Source organism: Neopsephotus bourkii, unplaced genomic scaffold, assembly GCF_033783945.1.
Source record: "Neopsephotus bourkii isolate Nb327-2 ecotype Australia unplaced genomic scaffold, CSIRO-AGI_Nbou_v1 NB_52, whole genome shotgun sequence".
Taxonomy (NCBI): Eukaryota; Metazoa; Chordata; class Aves; order Psittaciformes; family Psittacidae; genus Neopsephotus; species Neopsephotus bourkii.
In genome coordinates, this window is record NW_026900569.1 from 788,782 (window position 1) to 811,800 (window position 23,019).

A 23,019-nucleotide genomic window follows, 5' to 3' on the forward strand; every position below is an offset into this window, starting at 1 on the left:
CCCCTTCCACTGGAGCAGCTTGCTCCAAGCCCCTGTGTCCAGCCTGGCCTCAGCACCCTCACAGGTCACAGACACGACCAGGTTGGTTCTGTCTTCTGAATACAGTAGACATTGACTGATACCCATTTCTCATTAACCAAGACTTTGATTCCAGCAGTCAGACTGATGTGTGCCTTCAGGATTGCTTGTTGCAGAAACAAGAAAGCTGAAAACGCTGTATAGACTATACTGGTTTGTTTGCTTAAACTTCCTACCAGCGTCTTGAGCTAAAGGGTTTGCTCCCCTTTCCCTGCATTTTCTCCCCTACTTGTTCAGTACTTTGGTTTCTGGATGCAGCAGAAGTTGCCTGGTGGTACCAGCTCATACCCTCAGCTCTTCCAAGGAGAGAAATCCAAACGCTTGGGCAGGTTCAGTGTCACTTGTGTTTAAGTTGACAGGTTTAAGATGCAGTATGGGGTTTGGAGCTAGCGCAGAAATAGAGGATGGGTTTTGTAAGCCTCGCTGCACATCATACAGTTGCCCTGACATGAGCAAATACATGGCAGGAGAGCGCATTAACAGCCAGTCTCCCTTGCGCAAAAGACATGATGCAATTTCTCAGGCCTGTCCCCTTGTTTGAAACAATCATTGCAAACTTAAAAGAGCCTGTTCTAAACCCCAAAATAAGGTTCTCTTCTCAAACCTTCTTTCCAGGGGCAGGAACACGAAGAAGCTGCTGCTTTTCTGTGTGTTGCAGGAGAGTTATCTGATAACCACAGGAATCCGAGGCAAAGCACAATGAGCTCCAGCTTCCTTGTAATGAGCTTGCCAGTGTAAACAACTGTGGCCCGTGAGTCTCTTCCTCTAAACTGCTTCAGAAAACAATCCCGAAATGGAAGATCCCTGCTTCCCTGAGACCGGAGCGAGTATGGGAATTCCTGTCCTAAAGCACAGAGCCTATTTAAGGTCCAATTTAGCTCTTGATTCTTATCCACTGTTCTCTCCAGGTATGTGCCTTGACAGAGGGACTTTTGTTCTTGCATATTTAAGTATTGTGATGTTTACTAAAGAGGGAAAGGGGAAGGAATTGGGGGTTTTTCTGGCAAAAAGGGGAATTTCCTGGTTATGACTAATGCCACAAGCACAATGGCAGCCTCTGTGTCAAAAAATACTGGGGGTTTTTCCTTGCTTATGTTTTGAAATGTAGGAGTCGGAAACATGGGCTATACTTAATGTGGCATCATGGATACCTTTGTAATTCCTTTTCTATCCTGCTCTTTTCATGACTATCTCTAAAAGAAGGGTCATGTTCTCCTGGGTAGGCACAATCCAGCTCATAGGTATTGCCAAAAGAAGTTGAGGGAATATCTTAGTACAGGTGGGTGATGTGCATACAGATGAAAGGTCCTGATCTTGTCACTGGCAAATGTGAGTGGCATCAGTGCTGGCAAGAGGTAAGGCTTGTAGCACGAAGCATGGCAGTACCTGCAGAATAAAGTCCTGGTGCTGCACCGTGCCTTGAATCCCAATGGGAGTCACACACATTGTCACCTTGGTAAAGAGCTGATGGGGTTTAGTACTGGTACCTGGTGGCTCCTGAGCACTGGTCTTGCCTGCGTGTGCTGCTCTCTGGGGAAGTCAATGCTTTTGCTGCTGTTACGCTCAAAGAAGCAGTGAGTGATGCCTTACAAGGGGAAAGGGACAGGATTTACCTTTGCAAGAGGTGTTGTGATAAATCTATGAGTTGCTGGTACTGTGGAGGAAGGGAGTTCTGCTTCATAGGCTCACCACAGAGACTTCCCTTCAATGCTCTCCAGGGCCCTGAGCACAGTAAGCACGTGAGGATACTGATGCTCTGTGCAAATAAACACCTATTTCAGGATTTGTAGAACAGAACCTCACACTAAACCATCTCCCCCAAGGCTTCGTCCAACCTGGCCTTGAACACTGCCAGGGATGGAGCATTCACAGCCTCCCTGGGCAACCCATTCCAGTGCCTCACCACCCTCACAGGAAAGAATTTCCTCTTTATATCCAATCTAAACTTCCCCTGTTTAAGTTTTAACCCATTACCCCTTGTCCTATCACTACAGTCCCTAATGAAGAGTCCCTCCCCAGCATCCCTATAGGCCCCCTATAGGTCAGCTCAGTTTGGTGCATTGCAGGTTTAAGGAACAAGCTGGGGATTCTCCCCCTCTGCTGCACTCTGAGAGACCCCCCCCTGCGGCCCTGATCCAGCTCTGGGGCAGCAGCACACGAGGAACATGGAGTTGCTGGAGCGAGGCCAGAGGAGGCCATGAAGATGCTGCGAGGGCTGGAGCAGCTCTGCTCTGGAGCCAGGCTGAGAGAGCTGGGCTGGGGCAGCTGGAGAAGAGCAGCCCCATGGAGAGCTGTCAGCAGCACTTGTGCAATGCCGGCCGGCCACTGGGATCCAGGGCTGAGCGCCCGTCTTGCTCTTCCCCTTGCAAACCAACCCAGGAACGTGACATCCCTGTGGCCTCCAGCAGCCTGTGTGCTGCGGGGCTGCTTGGATTCGGGGTCTTTCTTCGGGGGGCGGGCTGTGAGGTGCATTCTGCTGTGCAGAAATGAGTGCTCCTGTGAAGAGAACCATGGAATCCCACGTTGGAAGGGACAATAGGGATCATCTGGTCCAACCTTTCCAGGCAAGGCACAACCTAGACGAGAGGTCCCAGCGCCATGTCCAGCCAAATCTTACCAGTGTCCAGTGCTGGGGTATCCACTCCTTCCCTGAGGGGATTATTCCCATGGCTGATTGTTCTCACTGTGAAGAATTTCCACCCTAAAACAGGGGCTGTGCTCAGAACCCCCTGCGCTACCTGCTGCTTGCTGCTCTGGTACAGCTTTACTTCGAGGCAAGGTAAATAACGGGAGTGATAAGCAGGAAATGCCAAGGTGAGGGATTACATCCCTGGAGAAACCAGCTCTGAAGCATGCAGTCGTTCCCTGGAGCGTGCAGAAGGACTAGAGCAGAGCATCTAGGGAGGAGGCTCCTTGTTCCTGCTGATTGCTCCTCTCCCCAGCTGTGTTGGACAGGGAAGCTCTTTCACTGTTGGCTCCCTGCTTCTGAGGCATCTTAATTGTGACCATCTGGAGGGTTCTTTGGCCCTGGGGTGAATTAACTTGATTCCCTTTAGATTTATCCATTAATTGTCCTCAGCCATCAGACATCTTACGGCTCGGGTAGTTCTTTCCAAGCTCCCAGTGTTCTTACAGCTCCTGCTGACACCAACAGGGCTGGTTGGGAGGAGTTCTCCTGTTGGAGGGCCGGTGTTTGCCCATGAAGGAAGCTGCCCCCCCCCCCATCCCAAGCACCCCATCCCCAGGCCCCACATCACCCCCCTCACCCTCAGGGGCCGGCTCTTTCGCATCTCGAGGGCTGCGGTCCCTCTGCCTGCTGCGGGTCACGGCGAGCACCGGGGAGCGGCGGCCTCGGGTCGGTGCCGTGCGGGCGAGGGGAGGCTCTGCCCCAGCGCCCATCGCGGTGCCGCCGCTCCGGGTTCCGCCCCGGCCCGAGCCGAGCCGAGCCTCCCGCAGCCCCTTCCCATGAGGGCGGCCGCGGCCGGGCCCGGCCCCTCTGCGCAGGGAAAGGGAAAGGGAAAGCGAAAGGAGCCGGGGCCGGGCAGCGGCGGACCCCGCGCAAGCAGCGCTGCGGGGAGCGGCGGGACCGGGGGAGCATCGCGAGCGGAGCTGGGTGCGTGAGGGGGTCAGGGGAGATGCGGCCCCGGTTCCCTCCTCCCCCGGCGCGGGTGAGTGCGAGCGCGGCTGGAACCCGCGCTGTTTCTGCCGCTCAGGCGGTGCTGACGCTTCCTCCATCCCTGCCCGCTGCTCTGCTCCTCGGCTCTGGAGCTGTCCTCCGTGTACGTGCCCCCGGAGCTAACAGGGCTGCAGGGAGGCTCGGTTCATCCCGTTCCAGGTGCCTGGGTTTCAGTTTCCAGTTGCTTTTAACTCTGCCGTTGTCAGTTGTTCGAGCTGAAAATGTTGCGTCCTGGATGCGCGCCTCAGCTTGGCTTGCATTGCTCTATCTATTGATTCCAGTCCAGCCAAGAGGGAGGGAAGGGCTGACCCTTGTGTCCCAGGCGGCCGTGGTGGTCCTTGGAGCAGCACTGCCTGCCCAGCTTCCCTCTGCTCCGAGCAAGGAATGTGCCTTTGGGAAGGGAGAACAGATTCTGTTGCCCAGGTATAAGATGATTTTGCAGATTCTGTAACAAACCGTGAGCTTTATTTCCTTCTGTGTCAGGTCAAGTAATGATTGCAGCTCTGGTGCCTTCCTCTGGGGACTGCAGAGGGCAGTGGCACCCGCAAGACACCCGTGGCCCCGGGTGCTGCTGCTGCAGGAGCTGCCCCAGAGCAGCGCCCATCGGCTGGGGAGAGCCCTGGGCAGCAGCGTGTGGGTCACTGCGGACCTCACTGGGGCTGCCTTGCTCTAAGGGAGGTCTCTGCAGGTGATTGTGTGTGCTGGGGGCTGTCGGGGGCTGTCCTGGTGTCCTCTGTGCTGGCACTGCCTGGCCATGGCATTGGAAATGTCCGCTCCAGACAAGACACAAATGAGGGTGCTGCGGCGCTGGCACAGGGTGGCTCTGAGAGGTCTTGGGGGAGCAGCTCCTGTTGAGGATATGGGGCTGCTGCTCCTATTGCAGCGGTCAGGAAGAAATTAATGCATTGAGTTCAGTGCATTCTGATCAGTCTGATCAAAGTCCTGTGCCGGAGCACTGCCTTGAGCACTTGGAAGCGTGCGTGGTTTATGTCCAGCCTCTTTGCCTTCCTCCACACGCAGCATCTTTTCCCTTGCCTGCTGGAAGCGCAGCTTGCACTTGTCCCCTTTTCCTCGATGGGCTGTTCCTCTGTTCTTGTTTAAAGCCCAGTGCTGGCTGTCCCCAATAGCTGTGCTGTGTGACACATAGCCCTTGCCAAGCTTGTGCCCACAGTGACAGTCTACCCTTGGGTCCCAGGCCTCCAGTGCCAGCACCCAGCTCATAAAGACTGGGCATGGATCCGTGTTGTTTCTGCCCATTTCTTTTCCCTCTGGAAGCCAAAGGCAGCCTCAGGCAGTGGCTTTGAGGTGCTGGGTGGGAGCCACATCTCTTCCTTGTCCTGGGACCCTTGCACAGAGCCCATTGACTTCACCCCTGTGTTGGGTTTATCCCCAGGGCTAGAGGTCAAGTCCAGGTTGAGGAAAGGAAGAGCAGGTTCTTCCCTCTAGAGCTCAGGTATGCCAACCCTGCAGTCATTCTTCAGTGGATTAATGAAGATTAGTCCAGCTTGATACCGTGCTGTTACTTGCCAGGCGCTGCTGTGATGTGACAGCAAAGAGCTTTAACATAGGCTGCAGCATGGAAACACATGAGAACACAACTGGCTTTGGTTCAGGGCCACTCTTGGCCCCATAGCGTATGTCGGCAGCATCATGGGGCTTCCTTTCCTTGGTGACCCAGGGGGTCTGTGGTCGCCTTTTCACCACGTGTAGTAGGTCAGGAGTTTCAGCCTCCTGCCCCATGTTTGTCACTGCTTGTTCGAGAGCTGACACCCATCCCACCCTTTCCTGTCTCATCTCAAGCTGCCGTAGCAGCCACACTTATCGCTGCGCAGCACCCGTGGACACGTGCCAAATACAGCCCCAGCCTGGGCAGCTCTGCTACAACAGCTTAAAATAAACCAAACAGGGTTTGTCCTATTAAATGCTGCAGGCTTTTCAGCGGAAGGTGCTGTGGAGCACTGGTGGGAGGCCTGGAAGGGCGGCTGTGTGTGTAGGAGATGGAGAACAGAGGTTTGCAGAAGTGGTCCAGGTCGGGTGAGGAAAGCATGGGTGGGTTTGGTTGAAGAGACAAGCAGAGATGATGTCGGAGCGCTCTGCCCTCGCTAGGATGTGCTGAGGGAGGGAAGAGCAGGTTCTTCCCTCCTGAGCTCAGATACATTCACCCTGCAGTCATTCTTTAGTGGATTAGTAAAGATCAGCCCGGTGCTATTACTTGCCTGGTGCTGTTGTGCCTTGCAGAGGTCCAGCGGAGCCAGCGCCTGCTGTTGTGGGATCACTTCTCCTGTTTCTCCCCCTTGGGTCGGTCTCTGAGGGCACCCAAAGGAACCTGAGATGAGTTTATCACGATAGACAACTCCTGTGACCACATTTTGCCACCCAGTTCGTGCTGTGCAGGACAGAAGTTGCATTCATGAGTGCAGTAAATTGCTCTGCTCATGAGCCCCTCCATCCCCACTAATCCATCCATGTATCATCTATGCCTCCTCCAGCAATGCTATCCATGTGCAGGTCCCTTCCAACCCAAACCATTCTAGGACTTTAGCAAAGTATATTGAATCATAGAATAGTTAGGGTTGGAAAGGACCTTAAGATCGTCAAGTTCCAACCCCTCTGCCATGGGCAGGGACACCTCACACTAAACCATCTCACCCAAGGCTCTGTCCAACCTGGCCTTGAACACTGCCAGGGATGGAGCATTCACAACCTCCCTGGGCAACCCATTCCAGTGCCTCACCACCCTCACAGTATCCACAACTTATCCTTGTGCTGCTAAGTTTAAGAGCCCAGATAAGTCTCTGCCAGTTAAGACTGTGCCCCTGGAGGAAGGGGAATGCCTTGTGTGACTTTACTGACCTCAGTGGTGTAGAGAAAAGCCTCAGGGCAGCTTCTCCTCTCTTCTTTACCAGCTGTTGGGAGCATCAGTCTCCTGCTGTTGGAGGCGATGGTTTCATGGGTGAGATGCTCTTGTTTCAAGTGAACGCTACTGAAGGAGGTTTTACACAGGTTATACAACTCCAGTGGTATTCCTCCGGTGCACAGTTCATTAACCCAGTGATTAAGCTGAATCAAGCTTGCTTGCTTTCCCTTAGAAGCACCTTGTTTTCTACCAGCAAGTTGGCATGACCCAAGGGCTGCAAAACCAGTTCTGCCACTCGTTTACGGGAAAGGGCTCATCTTATTTACGGTAGACGTTCCCTTAACTTCACTGTGTGAACCAGAGGTGCCTGCTGGCACCTCGATGTGAATCAGCAGCTTTGCTCCTGACTCTACAGATGAAACAGCATTTGCCTCATCCGATGGTGGAAGGTGCAGAGCGGGGAAATCCGGCCGCCCTTGTGTGTCTGGACCAAACCCCTGGGGGATGCTGCAGGAATGTGTCCCCATCCTGCTGTGTCCACAGGCAGGTCCCACAGTTTAGGAGCTACCAAGCAGCTGGTGGATGAAAGGCAACCACACCATCAGGCTTTTGAGAGTGAGAGTACACCAGAAGCCTGAAAACAGAATTCAGTTTTAATCTGGAGAAAACTGAGTTTTATCGGTCTCCATTTATCACATTTCTGTCTGTGTGGACTCTTGGAGTTAATGATTTCCAGAGGATACTGGCCCCCAGATGGGCTGCACAGTGGAAAGGTCGCATTAGGGACTACTTACTGTCACTAGGGCAGCAGTGTGTGTGCTGGCTCCTTTATGCAGCCGCTGCTGTCTGCTCCCCTGACTTTCTGCTGCTGAGGAAGTGGCTTTGCAGAGCAGCCCCGTTGCAGGTCGACTGATGTGATTTTGCTTCTAGTGATCTGTTATTGTGGATGTGTTAGATCGAGTAGATGTGCAGCAGCAAGATGGAACTGGAAGTGTTCAGGGTTGGACAGGGCTTGGAGCAACCTGCTCTGGTGGAAGGTGTCCATGCCTGTGGCAGGGGCTTGGAACCAGCTGAGCTTTAAGGTCCCTTCCAAAACAAACCAGTAGTTGATTCTGTGATACCCCTCTGCTTTTAATGCACGTTGAAAAGTTGCTCTTTATCACCTATATCTAGTTTTGTCAATGTGTTATGCTGCGGTTTAAGTCTTTTTGTTGCTGATGGATGACGTAACATGCCTGGATGCAGCAGGCTCTTGTGAGGTTAGCGATGATGGAGATGGCTGGAGCTGGTGAAGCTGACCTGATTTTATGCCCCTTATGAGAGAAGGGTGACTGAAAACGACATAAAAGAAGCAGGCATTGTAATTCCACGTGTGGTATTTGCATGGATCAAGGTTCCCTTCTGTAAGCCTTTCCTGGGGAAGCAATGCTACCTCTGCTCCTTGGCAAGGATGGACTGGCTCCCCCAGCCCCGTTTGCAGCCCAGGCAGTGCCACGGCTGCTGCTCCTGAGAGGGTTTAACTGAGCAGTGGAGAAACCAGCATGTGTTTGTGCTGAGATAATGGGGCAGAGAAGAGATTAGATAGAGAGAAAGGATTGTTCTATCCATCCAACCCTTGGAGTTCAGCCCCCAGGAGCAGCCAGAGCGGGTGCAGGGAGGAGGATGCCGGGTCAGGGGCAGTGCTGCTGCTGCTGCTCCGTTTCCCTTCCTCACTAACATGCACTAATTTTTGCATCCTGGCATTTTTGCCTCCCTTTCAGGAGGAAAAGGCGCAGCCAAAAGCCTTTTGGGGAGGTCAGGAACCGCAGCAGCAACCGTTCCATTTTGAGAGTCTTTTCTGGCACAGTAAACAGCATTGTATGAAATAGCCGACGCTTCCCGTGTAGCCATTGCATCACCTTCCTCTGCACAAGTATTGTGGTTAATAAAAGTCGAGTGTGTGACAACCTGCCTATAATAGCATAAAGACAGGAGGTCCTGCGGCACATGAGGGTGCTCTGGAAGAGCTGTCTCTAAAAGAACTTTAACTTGTATTGCCCTCTTCCGTAACTGGTTGTATTGGTTCCAGTAGGTGAAGAACAGTGCACTGTAATAGTGTGAGAGTGTCCCACAGGTACTTTAAGCTGGAATCACCTGCAGAAAAGCTCTTTCTTTCTGCCCTTCCTAAGAGCTCCTGCCAGCCCTGAGCATCCCTCTCCAGCTGGCACACATTGGATGGGGCTTGGAGCAAGCTCTTCTAGTGGAAGGTGTGCCATTGGACCTGGAGGAGCCTTAAGGTCCCCTCAATCCAACAGTCTATGATTCTGTGTTTTCCAAGCAGCAGTAGTGCAAACTCCCACTCCTCTCCATCCACATCCCGAGCTGCCCCGCGTGAGCTGCTGAGCCTTATTGCCAGCACTCAGTTCAAAGCCAATTTGGTTTCTTCTCTATCAAGCAAACAACAGACTTACGAGCTGAAGCAGGTTTTCTTGTGTCAACAACCCAATCTGCAAGTCCTCCTTGTGCTGATTTCCTTGTTTAGAGAGAACCTTCTGTTTGCCACAGTGTGCATCCCTCGCGTGCAGGGAGCGGCTGCTGTTTGCCATGGTGGAGTCACCACTGCTATTTTAAGGCACTGATGCCCCAGGTGAGTTTCTCAGCTGGGAAATGACTGTTTTATTTGCAGGGGTTGAGCAGTGAGCCCTCCCTCCTCTTTCTGAACTACCCTCCTCCCTAGTCAGGTATAGCCCCAGATGGAGAGGAGCTTTGCCATTGACTTCAGCAGATCACAGCTCACCCTGCAGCTTCCTTTAGATGCAGCACTGCAGCGGACCCTCAAGCTTTCCAACTTCGCTCTTTTCTTTGGAGAGGAAAGCATTCCCAAAGCGCTTTTCCTCCCGATAAGCAAATTCTTGCAGTGTTTTGATCCTCAGCCTGTTTCAGATGAAGTTTAAATGAGTCCTGCCCTGGCTGTAACGCTCGGCTGCACTCCAGCAAACCCAGGCCTGTGACCTTGATTGCAGGACTCACGCCATTAGCTCGGGTTTTGTTTGGTATGTTTGAGAGGGATGGAGGATGCTGTCTCCCAGCCAGCATAAACAGAACAGACAGTTTTAGGGGAGGGGGAAAGTATATCTATTTGTTGAAGTACTTCTTAGATTTATCTTGTCTGCACTCCTTTGTTTAGAACCAAGAGCAGACACGGAGCAAGGGACAAAAAAGCCTCTCTGTGTACCCTGTGATATGATTTTCACTATTATAGTACCAAACCTGCTTGAGAACGTCTGCTCTTTTGCCTCCAGAGCACGATGGGGAAATGAAAAACCTATCCCTTGTGGCTGCCACTATTTTCTTATTGAAGTAATACAGCTGGAATGTGGATAAGCTGCTGCCCTGGCAGTCATGTCTGTAGCTGCTGCTTGCTGTATGCTCTGGTTGTGGGGTTAGGTACACACTAAGGCAGAGATGTGCACCACTGCCCTGTCCCCCTTCTCCTCATGCCCTGCTTTCCATTAGAGGGCATTTGGGCTGGACTGGAGCATCCAGGTCTTCATCCAAACAGAGACAGCTGGAGAAGCAGAGCCAGGCTTGCCAGCCCGCCTTATAAATACCCTTACCTCAAAGGCTGGCTGACTGCAGACCATGCAGCCACGTTTCTGACCCTCTGCTTGCCCCAGGATGAGTTTGACATCCCTGTGTGCCAACGGCCCCACCACAGGAGCCGGGCTGGTGCTGGCTGCCGTGAGCTGGGGACTTGCGCGGTCTTTTGAGCCTGATGAAGGTGAACCCAGGAAGGTGACTGTGTTATGGTGAGCCCCATGGCTGTGTTATGGCCTTGAGCAGGAAGGATTGTAGCTTCCAAGTGAGGGTTCTGTTTGTTCAGGCTTGCAACGTTGCCGTGTTAGCTTTGGATGTGTTTTTGTGTACGTGTCGGGTTTCCTCTTGGCACCGCCATTTCTGAGAGCAGAGTGCATGGCAGTGCAGAAACAGCCCTGATGGCTGAGGCCGTGTTAGCAGGAGCTTCCCTTTGTTACTGGTATAATGCTGGAAAGAACACCCTGCTTCTCCAGCTCCAACCCTTGCCACGGGCAGGGACCCCTTCCACTGGAGCAGCTTGCTCCAAGCCCCTGTGTCCAACCTGGCCTTGAGCACTGCCAGGGATGGGGCAGCCACAGCTTCTCTGGGCACCCTGTGCCAGCGCCTCAGCACCCTCACAGGGGAGAATTCTGTGGGTGCCTCTATCACAGTGGGGTGGCACAACCCCGCGCTGCCCTGGTCACAGGTGGGAGAGGCTGAATTAGCAGGAATTAGACACCCTGAGAGTAAATCCTGTGGTTTTGAAGGACCAAACCCAACCACGGTGATCAGGCTTCCTGCGGTGAGGAGTGTCCATGGTTGCTTTAAACCTGGCAGGGTGGGTAGTGCCAGGTACCCTTGGAGCCAGGTGAAGGGTCACTATGCCATGGGTAAGAAGTCGTGATGTACTGCACGAACCTTGAGTCACCAGGACGGGAAATACTGCTGCTTGTAAATCAGCGTGAAGCAGAGCTGAGCAGCAAAGAGCCTGGCAGAGGCTGTTTGGGGTTGGTCTGGACAAAGGGAGCAGTTAAACCCATAGTGGGGGACCAGTGCAAACCCTTTTGCCAGAAAACTGGCAAAGCAGAACTGTCTTGGCTTTTTTGGATGGAGCTGGGAGCAAGCTGCTCCAGTGGAAGGCTTCCCTGCCCATGGTAGGGGTTGGAGCTGGATGAGCTTTAAGGACCCTTCAACCCAACCCAGTTTGGGATTCTATGATGATGATTCTCTCATGGAATGTTGCAAGAGCATTTTAACCTACTGGGAATGAAAAGCATCACTGAGGGAACTTCCTTGGAAATCACATAATGGCTGCAAGCAAAGTGCTTTGTCAGAACAAGCAGATTGACAGAACAGGTTTGTCTCATCCTCAGGCGTACGCAGTGAAGTGGACAGTGTGCTTCATACCCAGTTAGCTGCGGCCTAATAGCAATGGCAATTTTGGCTGCTGGGCTATACACAGAAAACTGCTCTCACGTCTGGGTACTGTAAAATGCACTCATAAAACAAATTGAGCTCTCTTGCTAAATTAATCCTGCTCTGCAGCATCACGAGTTGCTGATGGAGGTCTCTTTGATTTAATCGGGACTGTTTAACAAATGCAGCTAGCACTTTGGAGCTGTGTCACAAACAGCATTTCCTAGACTTATTTATGTAATTTAGTTTCATTTTAGCCTTGCTAGGTTCACCCTGAAATAACCCTTCCAGCTGCCATGGGAAGCATCTTTTCCTGTCCAGCAACAGGAAGAAATGGCCCAAGTCAGTCTGACTTTTGGGCAGTGAGGGGGAAATAAAGCCTTCCCGTTATGGATCTCTGACAGCCTTGCAGCATAACAGATTTGAAAAGGAATATTCAGTTGGGACTCTTCCCAGGGTCCTTAGCCATAGCTTTTAGCCTTGTCTCCTTTGCTTCCAGAGCACTGCCCTGCCTGGTTTGGGCCTTGTAGAGCAATTCTGCAGCCCTGGGGCACTGACACATGTGAAGCATCTACAGCCTTTTGCGGTTTCATATCTTCAGCCCCTTTCATCTGAACCTCTCTGATTGCCCCATAAACATTAATGAATTGTTTTAGTATGCATCACTAGGCTAGCAAGAGTGTCGGTATTCCTGTTTTATAGATGATGAAAGTACAGAATAGAGAGGAAAAGCAAATAGCAGCAGGTTTCCTGATGCTAATCTTCAGCTTCAAGCGTTGCTTCATGCTTCCTGTTGATGTAGAGAGTTCCCACCATGACCTTCATTACAGCGTTGGTTCACATGATTAAGGTGAATGAAATTATCAGAGTTACTCATCTGGGCAGGCAGCTTAGGTTTTCCATACTCCTGCTTTTGCTTTCTTGTTTTAATGTAATTGCTAGGTTGAATTAAGGCTTGATTAAGGTGATAGAAGAAGATGTTTGGGTGCTCCCGAGATGAAGCAATCTTCCTACGGGAACGAGCCGTTGCCCACGCACTGATTTTCCAACTCTTCCTCTGGCGCTTGCAGTGCTGGCGGGTAGCTCCAAAGGCAAGTTCCTGTGGTTACCTCCCTCAGCGTGTGCTATTTCCCACCTCGGATTAATTGTTCTCAAGTAATTACCTTTGAATTGCCTCCTGCTTCCTTCTCCGCAGTCAGGAGTGCAGGGCTGGGGTCTCCCTGCTTGCGGGGTGCTCTGTCTGCCAGAGCGGTGAGTGATGGCTTTAGCTTATCCCCATTGCCGTCGTATCCTCACCAGTATCTGGGCTCTTGGGAGCCTCAGGAATTGCACTTACCAGTGAGAAATGCTGCACTGAACGTTGTAAGGGAATGAGGGAATAAGGGAGGGGGGGGCGCACAGGAAAGCCCGGAATCACGTGAATTCCCAACAGATGCATTTTGATTGGAACCATCAGAAAGTGGAAATCTGAGAGAACAGTTCACCCCGTGTGAGGCTGACTCGGCTGTTCCTCAGGGCTGCAGTAGTTGCCAGCAGTGCCCTGTCCCTCGCTGCAGCCCTGCCCTGCCTCTTGCGCTCGCAGGTGGGTGATGCCCGATGAACATGGATGAGGGAGGAGCTGAGTGCTGCAGGACCAGCTGAGAATTAGGCATGGTCTATCCTCATGCCTCATCCACACCTCTGCTGCTGCACCAGAGGCTGGGCCCGGTTGGATCAGGAGCTGAGGTTGTGCATGGAGCCTCTCCTCCTCGGCAATCCCGTGTCTTTCAGGTTGCAAAGCTTTTGGGTGATTTTGCTGTGAGAAAGCTGACTGCATTCACCTGACATGGGAACAGGAAGAGCTTGAGGGAGCATTTGCATGTCAAGCAGAAAAAAGTTGAAGAATCAAAGCAGCGACTGATAAAGGGAAGAAACACTTGAGTACATTGAATGGGGCATCCAGTCTAGGTCTTGCTTTGCCTAGAAAGGTTGGAGCAGATGATCTTTGAGGTTGCTTCCAACCTGGGATTCTAGGATTGAATGTCCTCTGGTGTTTGATGCTGTGAATGTTTCAGCCTGGTGGCTTCCATCACACAAGTACGCTCACCCCTTCCTCCCTTGGTGTGTTGTATTGATAACTACATGCTGAGCTCTGCATGCGGGGAGCTGCAGCCCTCCCAGAGCTTGGGGACCCAAGAGGGTGAATGAGCAAAGCCCCAGGAAGAGCTTCTCATCCGTGGCTGTTGAGACCCAGAGCTGGTTTTGGAGCCTGAGTTCAGCATAACCCAGCACCTCCAAACCCTTTCTGTGCTTTATTAACAGATGAGAGCAGGGGGTTAAAGAGGTCTATCCTCTGCTGTCGTAAACTGGGGCGTGCAAGCTTCGTATCTGCACTCACTTGATGTGCATCCAAGAGTCTTGTGTGGACCTTGTGTACTATAGGGTTGGAGTTGGGGAGCTGTCAGAAAATGGAGTTCCTGCCGTTGGCAGGGTGTTGTTAGCATCCATTGGAGCATGTGTCTGCTCACGGCGCTTCTGCACTCACACCCCGCCAGTGTCATTTCCTCTGCTTTCCTTTCTGCCTTCAAGCAGGGCAATAACTCAGAGCCTTGGCACATAACAGCACTCAGTGAAGTTCTCAACAGGATGGGGAACTCAACGCAGGCCCCACAATGGGCATAAAAATGGAGGAAAAACAGCAGTGCCTTCAGTCTGCAAAGCATGTACCCAGCGGGAAGCCGCCTGGGAGCTGCCTTCCCATGGGGAAGCACCCAAATCCTTTCCCTTTTAGCTCTGAAGGGCTGGATCTGCTCTACAGAGACAGTGTTTGATGGGCTCTTAGTAAATAAGTAGGGTCCCCCCTGCCCAGCCTTTTCCACCCGCCCTGGGAGCTGGCACCCACCATAAGAACTGCAGCAACTGGAGCACGCAGATAGGCACGACGCCAAGGCAAAGATGCCTTTTGGTTGACCTAGGAAGAGCAAAAACGTTGAGTATGGGAAAAAAAAGACACCCTTGGAGGAAGTTCTGAAAAATCACATAAATAAGGCTGTGAACTTGGCCGCTGTACAGCGGCAGTGCTGGAAATAGCTGCACAAAGCAGGCTGAGCCGTGGCGAGCAGGGCTACAGAGAGCTGTGGCTTCTGCTGAAGCGTGAGGAGCAGGGTGAGAGGAGGAAGGTGATGCTGCAGCTCATGGCGAGGGCTCGCTCTGTTTTGGTGAAGTTGCCTCCTTTATCATCGCTCACATTTGAAGGTCAACTTCAAACTTGCGTTTCTTGGCTTGGTTTTAGATGGGCTCAAAAGGCGCTTGCTTGAGCTTGGAAAAGAAAAGCCATAAGCAAATGAAGCAGTCTCTGCAGGAAACTTTGACATAAGTTCTGTGACTCAACCTATTGATATTAGCAGTATTATGTAAGTTGGTCTTGATGTTTGCTTCTTGTCTTGTCAGTGTGTTAATGGGTGTTAATGGAGATAAAAGAATGTCAGGTATGAAGCTGAAAATCCGTACTGTCAGGTTTTTCAGTCACCCTTTCTAAATGCAGCATAGGAAGGCTCCCCAATGAGCTCCCCTCTGGGGGCAGTCACCCACTGCGGTGCTCCTTAGTATCAAAACAGGGCAGGGTGCACCAGGAAACAGGGCTGCATCCCATGGGAACAGTCTGGTTTGTGGTCATGAACATCCATGGGATAACACCAAGGTTAAGTTAAAGGTTAAATACATTGTGTTGTGAGTGGTGCAGGTTGGCTGAGGACTCTGACCACAGAAGTGAGGTCAAGAGGTGCAAAAGGTCCTTAGAAACTTCATGGGTTGATGGTGGCTCAGGTGGACACAGGTCAGGGCCTGAGAAAACCCCAAGTATTTCAGCTCCTTTCCACAAGACAGCTGCTCTTGGTGGGGTTTCTTGTTATAATAACAAAACACAACTGAAACACTTTATTTTGGGTTTATATTTATATGGGGTGATTTATGCTGGTGGGAAATTCCCCTTTGATCTAAATCACGTTTCCTGAGACAAAAGCGCGGTGATGAGCAAGCTCCAAACAACTCAGATTTCAACATTTGTTTTAGTTGTTTGAGACAAACAACGCTCTGCACATTAAAGTATTTGATTTCATCTTGTTTCATGATGTATTTGAGTCATCCCTTTATGTTCGTGTGCTTTCTATTGCTAACCAGTGCTGGCTGTGTACAAGGAGCAGGTGACGGATGCTGTGGGAGTGATGCCAGCTCATGTGGCTTTCCACTGACTCCATAAATAAGTAGGACTGCCACCAGCCCTCGCTGTTGTGCAGGGAAATTCAGCTGAAACATGGTTGGAAACCCTGTAAAGGCAGGATACAACCACAGCTGCTTCCCAGGATGATGCCTGAGTCCATCCCACCTGAACAGAAATGGCTTAGAAGTGATGAAGCTTCTGCAAAGGGCTTGTCCTGGGGTTTACATCAGCTATTTCCAACCTTCTTTTGAGTGGTTGATGGTTGTTGCTTATTAATATTGGTCAAGGAATTTTACGTCATCCAGCGGGTGTGTTTTAGGTTAGGGCTGGCTGCTGACAGGAAAGCATTGAGCAGTGCCTTTGCATGTATGAAAGAGAATAATCTGAAACGCACACAAAGTACGACGTTTTAGAGTACCAGAACAATCTGATCTACTACTTATTTACATTCCCTTTTCCAGAAGCTGAAAAGATAGAAATAAAGCTGAAGGCTGGAGCTTATCCCCATGCCAGAGCCATCTCTTGGGTCTTCAGCAGCGCAGAATTCCTTGTCTTGGTTCACATTTCTCATTGTATGCAGTGTGCTTGAGTTTCATTGCTTGGGTAGCCATAAACTCCAGAGCTTCAGATACCTCCTTGCTCTATTCCTAGCCAGCAGCAAGCCCTGCATTAGTCATTGTGGTGCACAGGACAAGGCATGGGAAGCCTGCAAGTCCCAGCACGGCCGAGCACCTCCAGCTCATTCTTGTTACAAGCTGGACATTGTCACATCCAAGTGTTTAAGCATCATCTCGGGTCATTCAGAAAGCAGATCTTAGACAGGAAAAGCACCTTTAGACAGCACAGGAGGTGAGGAATATGTGAAATCATTTTTCACAGTGAGCTGGGTACGCAGAAATGGGTAAATCTGGGGAAGCAGAGGCTCTGCGAGGACACCCACGGCTCTTGGTGGAGGGTTACAGAAGTTTTAGGCTCCCCAGTTTAGGTTTTCACCTTCCATCTGTACCGTGAGGAGAGAATCCTTGTCTTGGAAGTGACTTCAGGGTAGGAGCATTCGAAAATGCAGTTCTTCATCTTCACATCTTGCTGTGGTGATGCCTTCTGTGGGGCAGACCCTGCTGTCCACTGAAGGTAACACTGTCAGCTGGTTTGGTACCAGTGTGGTAAAAATATATGTGTATGTAACACTCTCAGGGAGAATAGGTATCAGCTGTAAAGAAATAAATACATTTTGGTGAAGACAGAATTCTTTTTATCAGCTGATCTAAGAATACAGTAATATTTAATACGTTGACATTGTCCCTTTCTTTACAGCTCCTGATGCATGGTTTATAGCCAGAAGAGGCACGGGAGGAAGCCAGAGCTGGGAAACCTCCGCACTGGAAGCAGGGATGTGGATGCTCATGGAGCCACCGTTGATGGGCTGCACACCCGGAGGCTGGGCAATGCCATTGGGAAGCTTTCCCCATGCAGTGGCTGTTGGGTGGCTGTTGTGACACAGGGACACCGCAGGGAAATCAGAAGAAAGTTGGCTGAGTCACTCCTGATGCTGCATCCAGGCTCTCAGCCACGTGCTTTGCAACTAGGAAAGATTAAGATCTTAGTTCTGGCGTTTCTCCTGCCTTCTGCAGCCAGAACACAGCCCGTGCCTGCCCTTTGTGGGAGCCTTGGGAATGCTGGCATTCCAGCTGTGTGGTTTTAGGTCACTTCCAGAGAAGTGGATCCATTCTGATGGGAGTAGCCGACTGCCTCGGCATGCAGCTGTGTTGTGAGGGATGAAGGGCAGCTCCCACCTCACATCGCGTCGCTGTCGGAGGTTTGGACCTTGTTTGTGTCCATCACCGCTGGATTTACCTTCACTGACGTTCAGACTCTGACCCTACCAAGGTTGTTATCAGGTACCTCTGGATTTCAGTGGCCAAATGAGCAAAACCAGGGATCCCAGCAAGGGCTTCCCCTGCCTAGTGCAAAATAAAGACCAACCTCGGCTGAACTGATTCATCCCACTTCAACCCTCTCTTCAGGAGCACTCTTTGCCTTCCTGGAGCTACTTGATTCATTAGGAATTGGCTTGTGAATGTATCAGGAGTCTAAAGCTCATATTCCCACAGGCACATGGGGACATGGTGGAATGAATGTGTATATTGTATCTCTACAGTACAGCCTTCTGGGGTTGTCACACTATTTGAAGGAGGTTTGAAAAAGGGACTTCGCTAACTGAGCAACTATACGTAGGTTTCTTATCCTAAACTATAGTGCTATACCTACTCCGATATTATTTAGAAAGCTTTTGATAAGTAGCACCATCTGCACTGAAAATTAAATTAAGGATGTTAAAGAGGAGTTTAATAAAACAGGTTTGTGGAAAAAAAAATAATCTTTAAAGCTCCACATTTTAGTTCAGATTTCAGATGCAGATTTCCTCAAGGATGCTGGCAGGATTCATTTCTCCTTTGTATATGTAACATTTATCCATATAGGCCATTATACAGCTCCTTTCATGCTGAGTCTTATACTGGAATACAGCAAAAGCCAGATTTAAGATATGAAACTGGAGATGACCACATTTCATACTGCATAAAATGCACCTCTGGAATTTTCAGTTCTTCTTTTTTGGTGTATTACAAATGTATTTATAAAGTATTGTGGCTGATGAGCTAAAAAATGGGGGGGTCGAGGGGGGAGAAAAAAAGAGGCAAACCCCTGTGGCTTTGGATATATTCACTTCAAGTTTGTGGTTACTGTTTCCCAGGCTGCTTAAAGGTGAGTATAAGTTCAGTCATCGTATTGCTGCTTCACCGGTCCCTGCTGGTGTTTCTAAAGGACTCTGATAGGCGATGGTGAACAACAGACCTGTAGTAAGTTGCATCGCCCTTGTTATGCATTTTAAGATGGGGACACAACACAGAGCCCATGTGTCTGGATCACACTCATTCCTTGCCCTCCTCCATCCCTGCAGCCTGCGGTGGGTGCAAACCCCCTGCATTCTGCTCTGAATGAACTGCATTACCTTGTGGCTCCAGCCATGCAGGTTTCCTCCTTTGCACTAGAAATCCTGCGCTAGGTAGTGGTGGTAGAGACACCAGATTTCTCTTTGATGGGAGGTAAAGAGCTGCTCGGGGTGGAAGCTGCAGTCACCGAGTACAGGACCCCATCAGCTGCAAGCATTCAAGTGGTGTGAACAGAGAAATCCTGAGCAGCACTTCCCTTTCTCACTGCTGTTATCTGTGCACCCACTCCCTAAACCCCTCTTTTCAAAACCCAGCTTTTTCCTCCTTCATCTTTGAGAGGTTTTACTTTAACCTCATTAAACTTCACTGCCAAATTCCAAAGCAGATTGGGATGAAACAGCCGATAGGTGAGAATATAAATGACAAACTGGTATTGAAGAAACACCCGCAATAAAACAGCCTCTCCAAATGTGTTTTTAAACAGCATACAACACCCTGAGTTACAATAGGAAGAAGCAGGAAGTCCCTGTTTGGCAGAGTTACATCAGGAATTAAACCAAGCCCAGTCTCTGAGTACAGCCAAGGAAGGCTGTTGTCTGTTGGCTCGTGCGGTCGGTTGCTGCGGTGCTGGGATACATTTATGTGTTTTATGATGTAAATATAAGCAAGCAGAAACCTAAACCTGCCCCTGTACTTGGGTCTTCTAAAATAAACCCGCACAACTACAGATCTGGAGGGAGGTGATGCAGATGCTACAGCCAGAACAAGCGCAAGTGTCTCTACTCAACAGCCTTCTGTGCTGGCCTGTGCTGTCCTGATGGGCACGAGTCGGGGGTTACTTTATTCTGGGGGTGTCTTGTGATCCCCATGTATGAGACCAATATGAATCCATATCCCAAAGCAACTTTTGGTGCTTCAGCCAGGGAGTTCTGCTGCTGGATAGGAGCTCAGTGCTAATTTGCCCCACCACTTCTGTAACTCTTCCTGGCATCCATCCACATTTGGGTACCAAGCTGCAATGTGTCCTCTACACCTGCAATGCTCTTTACTCTGCATCTTACTCCTATCACTTACACATTCATTTACTGAACCAAAACAGTCCTTAATGCCAAGCATAAGTAACAATCCTTTTGGTTTTAATGTTTTCTCCTCTGGGTAGAAAACAATTCAAGCGTGCCAGCAGGAAGCCAGACTTCGCAACGGAGGGGTTGTTCTCCCTATTGCAGCTTTTGCATGAGAAGGAAAATGGTGTCTTAAATATGAAGTGCTCCATGAATCATTCCTGCCCGATGGCGTATTTCCATTGGCATCCTTATACCCTCGGTGATACAGAGCCTGGCTCAGACCTCTCACTTTCCCACTCACTATAAAGCAGGAGTGACTGTGTGTGGAAGGAGGTGCCTGGATGTGAAACCAGCTGAGAAATATCCCAGCCACTTCTCTTTTCCCACCAGTAGATATTGCTTCAGTTCCCATTTCCTGATACTGCCTCTTTCATCGACTTCAAGTCCTTCTCATCACTTGCTTGCCAGGGATCTCTCAGCCTTGGACCAACACATACTTTAGCTATTTCAGATTAAGTCCTTGCTATTCCTATTGCATTTTATCTTCAAATGGGCATTTATCATCCCTTCTGTATTTTTATGACTACAAACAATACAAGCTAGAGTAAAATACTTACACCATGCTCTCTGGCCATGGGGATAATCTCTCTCCTTCGCACCTGACTTTCCCCACTCTTTTTAGCTAGACCCTTCTTTCTTTTCTCTTTCACCAAACCTTGGGCCACTTCCCTGACCTTTAACATTAACCAGACACCAACTGGTATCTCAGATACCCTGTACAGTGTGTGTCAGACCATTAGATAGTTGCTGGGATCCTTGCATTGAATCAGGCCGGAGCTGGCCAAGTGATACCTGCAGTCACACTCCCACCAGCTCACCCCTGCCTTGCTGTTTGTGTCTTTTTGGTGTATTTAACTAGTGCTGGTCCTACCACAGTGCCCAGGGGCCTCATTTGCCACCAGGGATGGTGCTTCCATTTGGGGGTCACAGTGCACAGTGGTGAGGAGGGGGAGGAAAGTGGTTCTGGTGATGGTGCAACGCACAGGGTCTGGGTGGTAGTCCTTATTCCTGCTTTGTGTGTCCTTTCCCCTAGACTGTGAGACCAAGCACACCTCAGTATCTGTGCAGAGACTCTCACAGTTCAATGCCAGGAGCCTTGGTGCTGCTTCAACATAAAAACCAGTTGGAATTTGGTTGTTTGCAAGAGACGCTTCGGCAGGCATCACCAGAAAAGAGCTGATTCAGACCCAAAGCTGCCTTTGGGCTCTGGCAGCCCCACGCTGCATCACTGAGCTGGTCCCTCCTGCCCCAGGCATCCCTAGATCCCACCACCAGGTATTGCTGTCACCAAATCTCCCCTCATAAACCACCTTCTGCACTGCAGTGCTTTGCACCTGATGGTACTCCAGGTAGGAAACCAGTAGGAAGGATCAGGCTGGGAATGGTGGGGCTTTACTCCCTATTTGCAATCAACTGTCCACAAAGCCCCTGACCTTTGCAGCTACTATTTTCAGAGCTCTAAGGAAAAGGAAATAGGAAGTAAAGCTGCTGCAGTGCATTTTTGTAGGGGCTCTGGTGTGTTCCCATGTGTTGCTCTTTATCTTGTGAGTGGGTTTTGTTGTCATTTGCATTTAAATACTGTGAGCAGCACCTGCAGCTCTTTGCCTCAGCTCAGCTCCCTGCCTTGCTCTGGGTTTTCCATGGAGCAGTTTAGCCAGGGGCATGTCTCAGTGGCTGTATCCTGCTTATCAGTAAGGGCTTTGTATGATGTTTACCTGAAAACAGAGCTCCTGGGGTGGCGCATCACAAAGTGATGTGCAGCAGAGCCAGGTTGGGAGCTGGCAGTGCATCACCTCCTCCTTTCACCAGGTACTTTGATATTGCTTGATGTTTTTATTGCTTGTTACCCAAGGATAGAAGTGCTTGACATAAACTAGGAGTGCAGGGCTGCTGGTGGGGATGTGTTGGGGTTGGGGAGGAGGCCTCCAGCTAATATATCGGGGCACTAGGCTGAGAAATAAAGGCAAGTAAACTGCAGGGTCTGGGGTTTAATAGCTCTTGATCTGGGGTGCCTAATGCCTTAGAAACATATCTAAGGAAGCTTTCATATAGTTGTTTGAACTGCGTGTGGTTTAAAAGGGCTACCTACAGTCATTCTTGGGTTTAATTCCCTGTTACCTTCAGATTAGAATCTTGCCTGCAGGCAATGCTGTCTGCAGGGCACTTGTTGGGTCTGGACCCGGTGGGATGATTAATGAATACCTGCAGGGATAAGAACACAAGCAAATGTAGATGCAGCAATCAGCCTGCCAGACCTTCGGGGTCATGAGTAATGACAGAGTCACTTCCCACCTCATGGGTGAGATGTGGAGTGGAAGGAAAGGATATTAGCTGCAGGGAAAGGACAATATAGCAGGAAGCAAGTCCTTAGTCCTTCAGGTATGGCCTTACCTGATGCCCACAGGGGCTTCTGGCACCACTCTGCTGCAGCAGCATCAGGCTGCACTCTCCAGCCAGGCATGCTATAGAAATGCCTTGATAGAAAGTGGCTCAGGCTAAACCCACCCTGTCTCGAGAGGCACTTTACAGCCACCCCCCCAGCGCAACCAGGGAGCTCTCAACTGCAGAACCTCAAACACCCCACAGGACGCACCCTGATTTAGGCACCAAATACCAGGAAAGGCTCTAGTGCTGTTTGCTGCGCTGCAGGCGGTGACGGTTGCTCCAGCATGTGCAGTATGTCATGCCTGACACCTCCGTTCAGGAAACAGTGGTTTGCTCAGCAGAGGTGCGGGAGGCAGCCGGTTGTTATCATGTATAGCATGAGCCTTTCTCATAGCTGCTCTCCATTCACTGGGCTGGAGGGCTCTGCACAGAGGGCACTGGTGATAGGTGCAGCACAGGATGTGTCCCGAGTGCAAGCTCTGGAGCGTTCTGTTGGGTTTTGACACCGTAGTGAGTTGGTTTTCCTGCAGGGCTGGGCTCGCATCCTGCAGACCTCAAGGTTCCTGTTCCTCCATCACAACGCGCCTCAGGTCTGCTGAATGCAGAGAGCTCACTGTGAAACTGCCACTGAAGTGGCTGCAGCCACACCTGGGTTGTTATTGTGTGAACGGTGTTGAAAGTCCCTTCCAGCCCCTTACCAAGAGGGCAGGGCTGTGCCAAGCGGATGCTGTGCCCATCTCATGGGTGGGAAGGCAGCAGTGGGCTTCCTGCTCTGTCCT

At 50.6% G+C, this 23,019-nt stretch overlaps 1 long non-coding RNA gene across 2 annotated transcripts; it reads left to right on the forward strand.

Annotated features, from left to right (window-relative positions):
- The first annotated feature begins 51 nt into the window (after positions 1-51).
- Positions 52-18,632, forward strand: LOC133209519 (uncharacterized). Of its 2 annotated transcripts, none has more exons than XR_009724676.1 (2): positions 52-986; positions 17,095-18,632. It is a non-coding gene; the product is annotated as an uncharacterized LOC133209519 (long non-coding RNA). The 2 variants fall into 2 exon arrangements; XR_009724677.1 differs by lacking the exon at positions 52-986 and adding an exon at positions 9,846-10,452.
- The last annotated feature ends 4,387 nt before the right edge of the window (positions 18,633-23,019 follow it).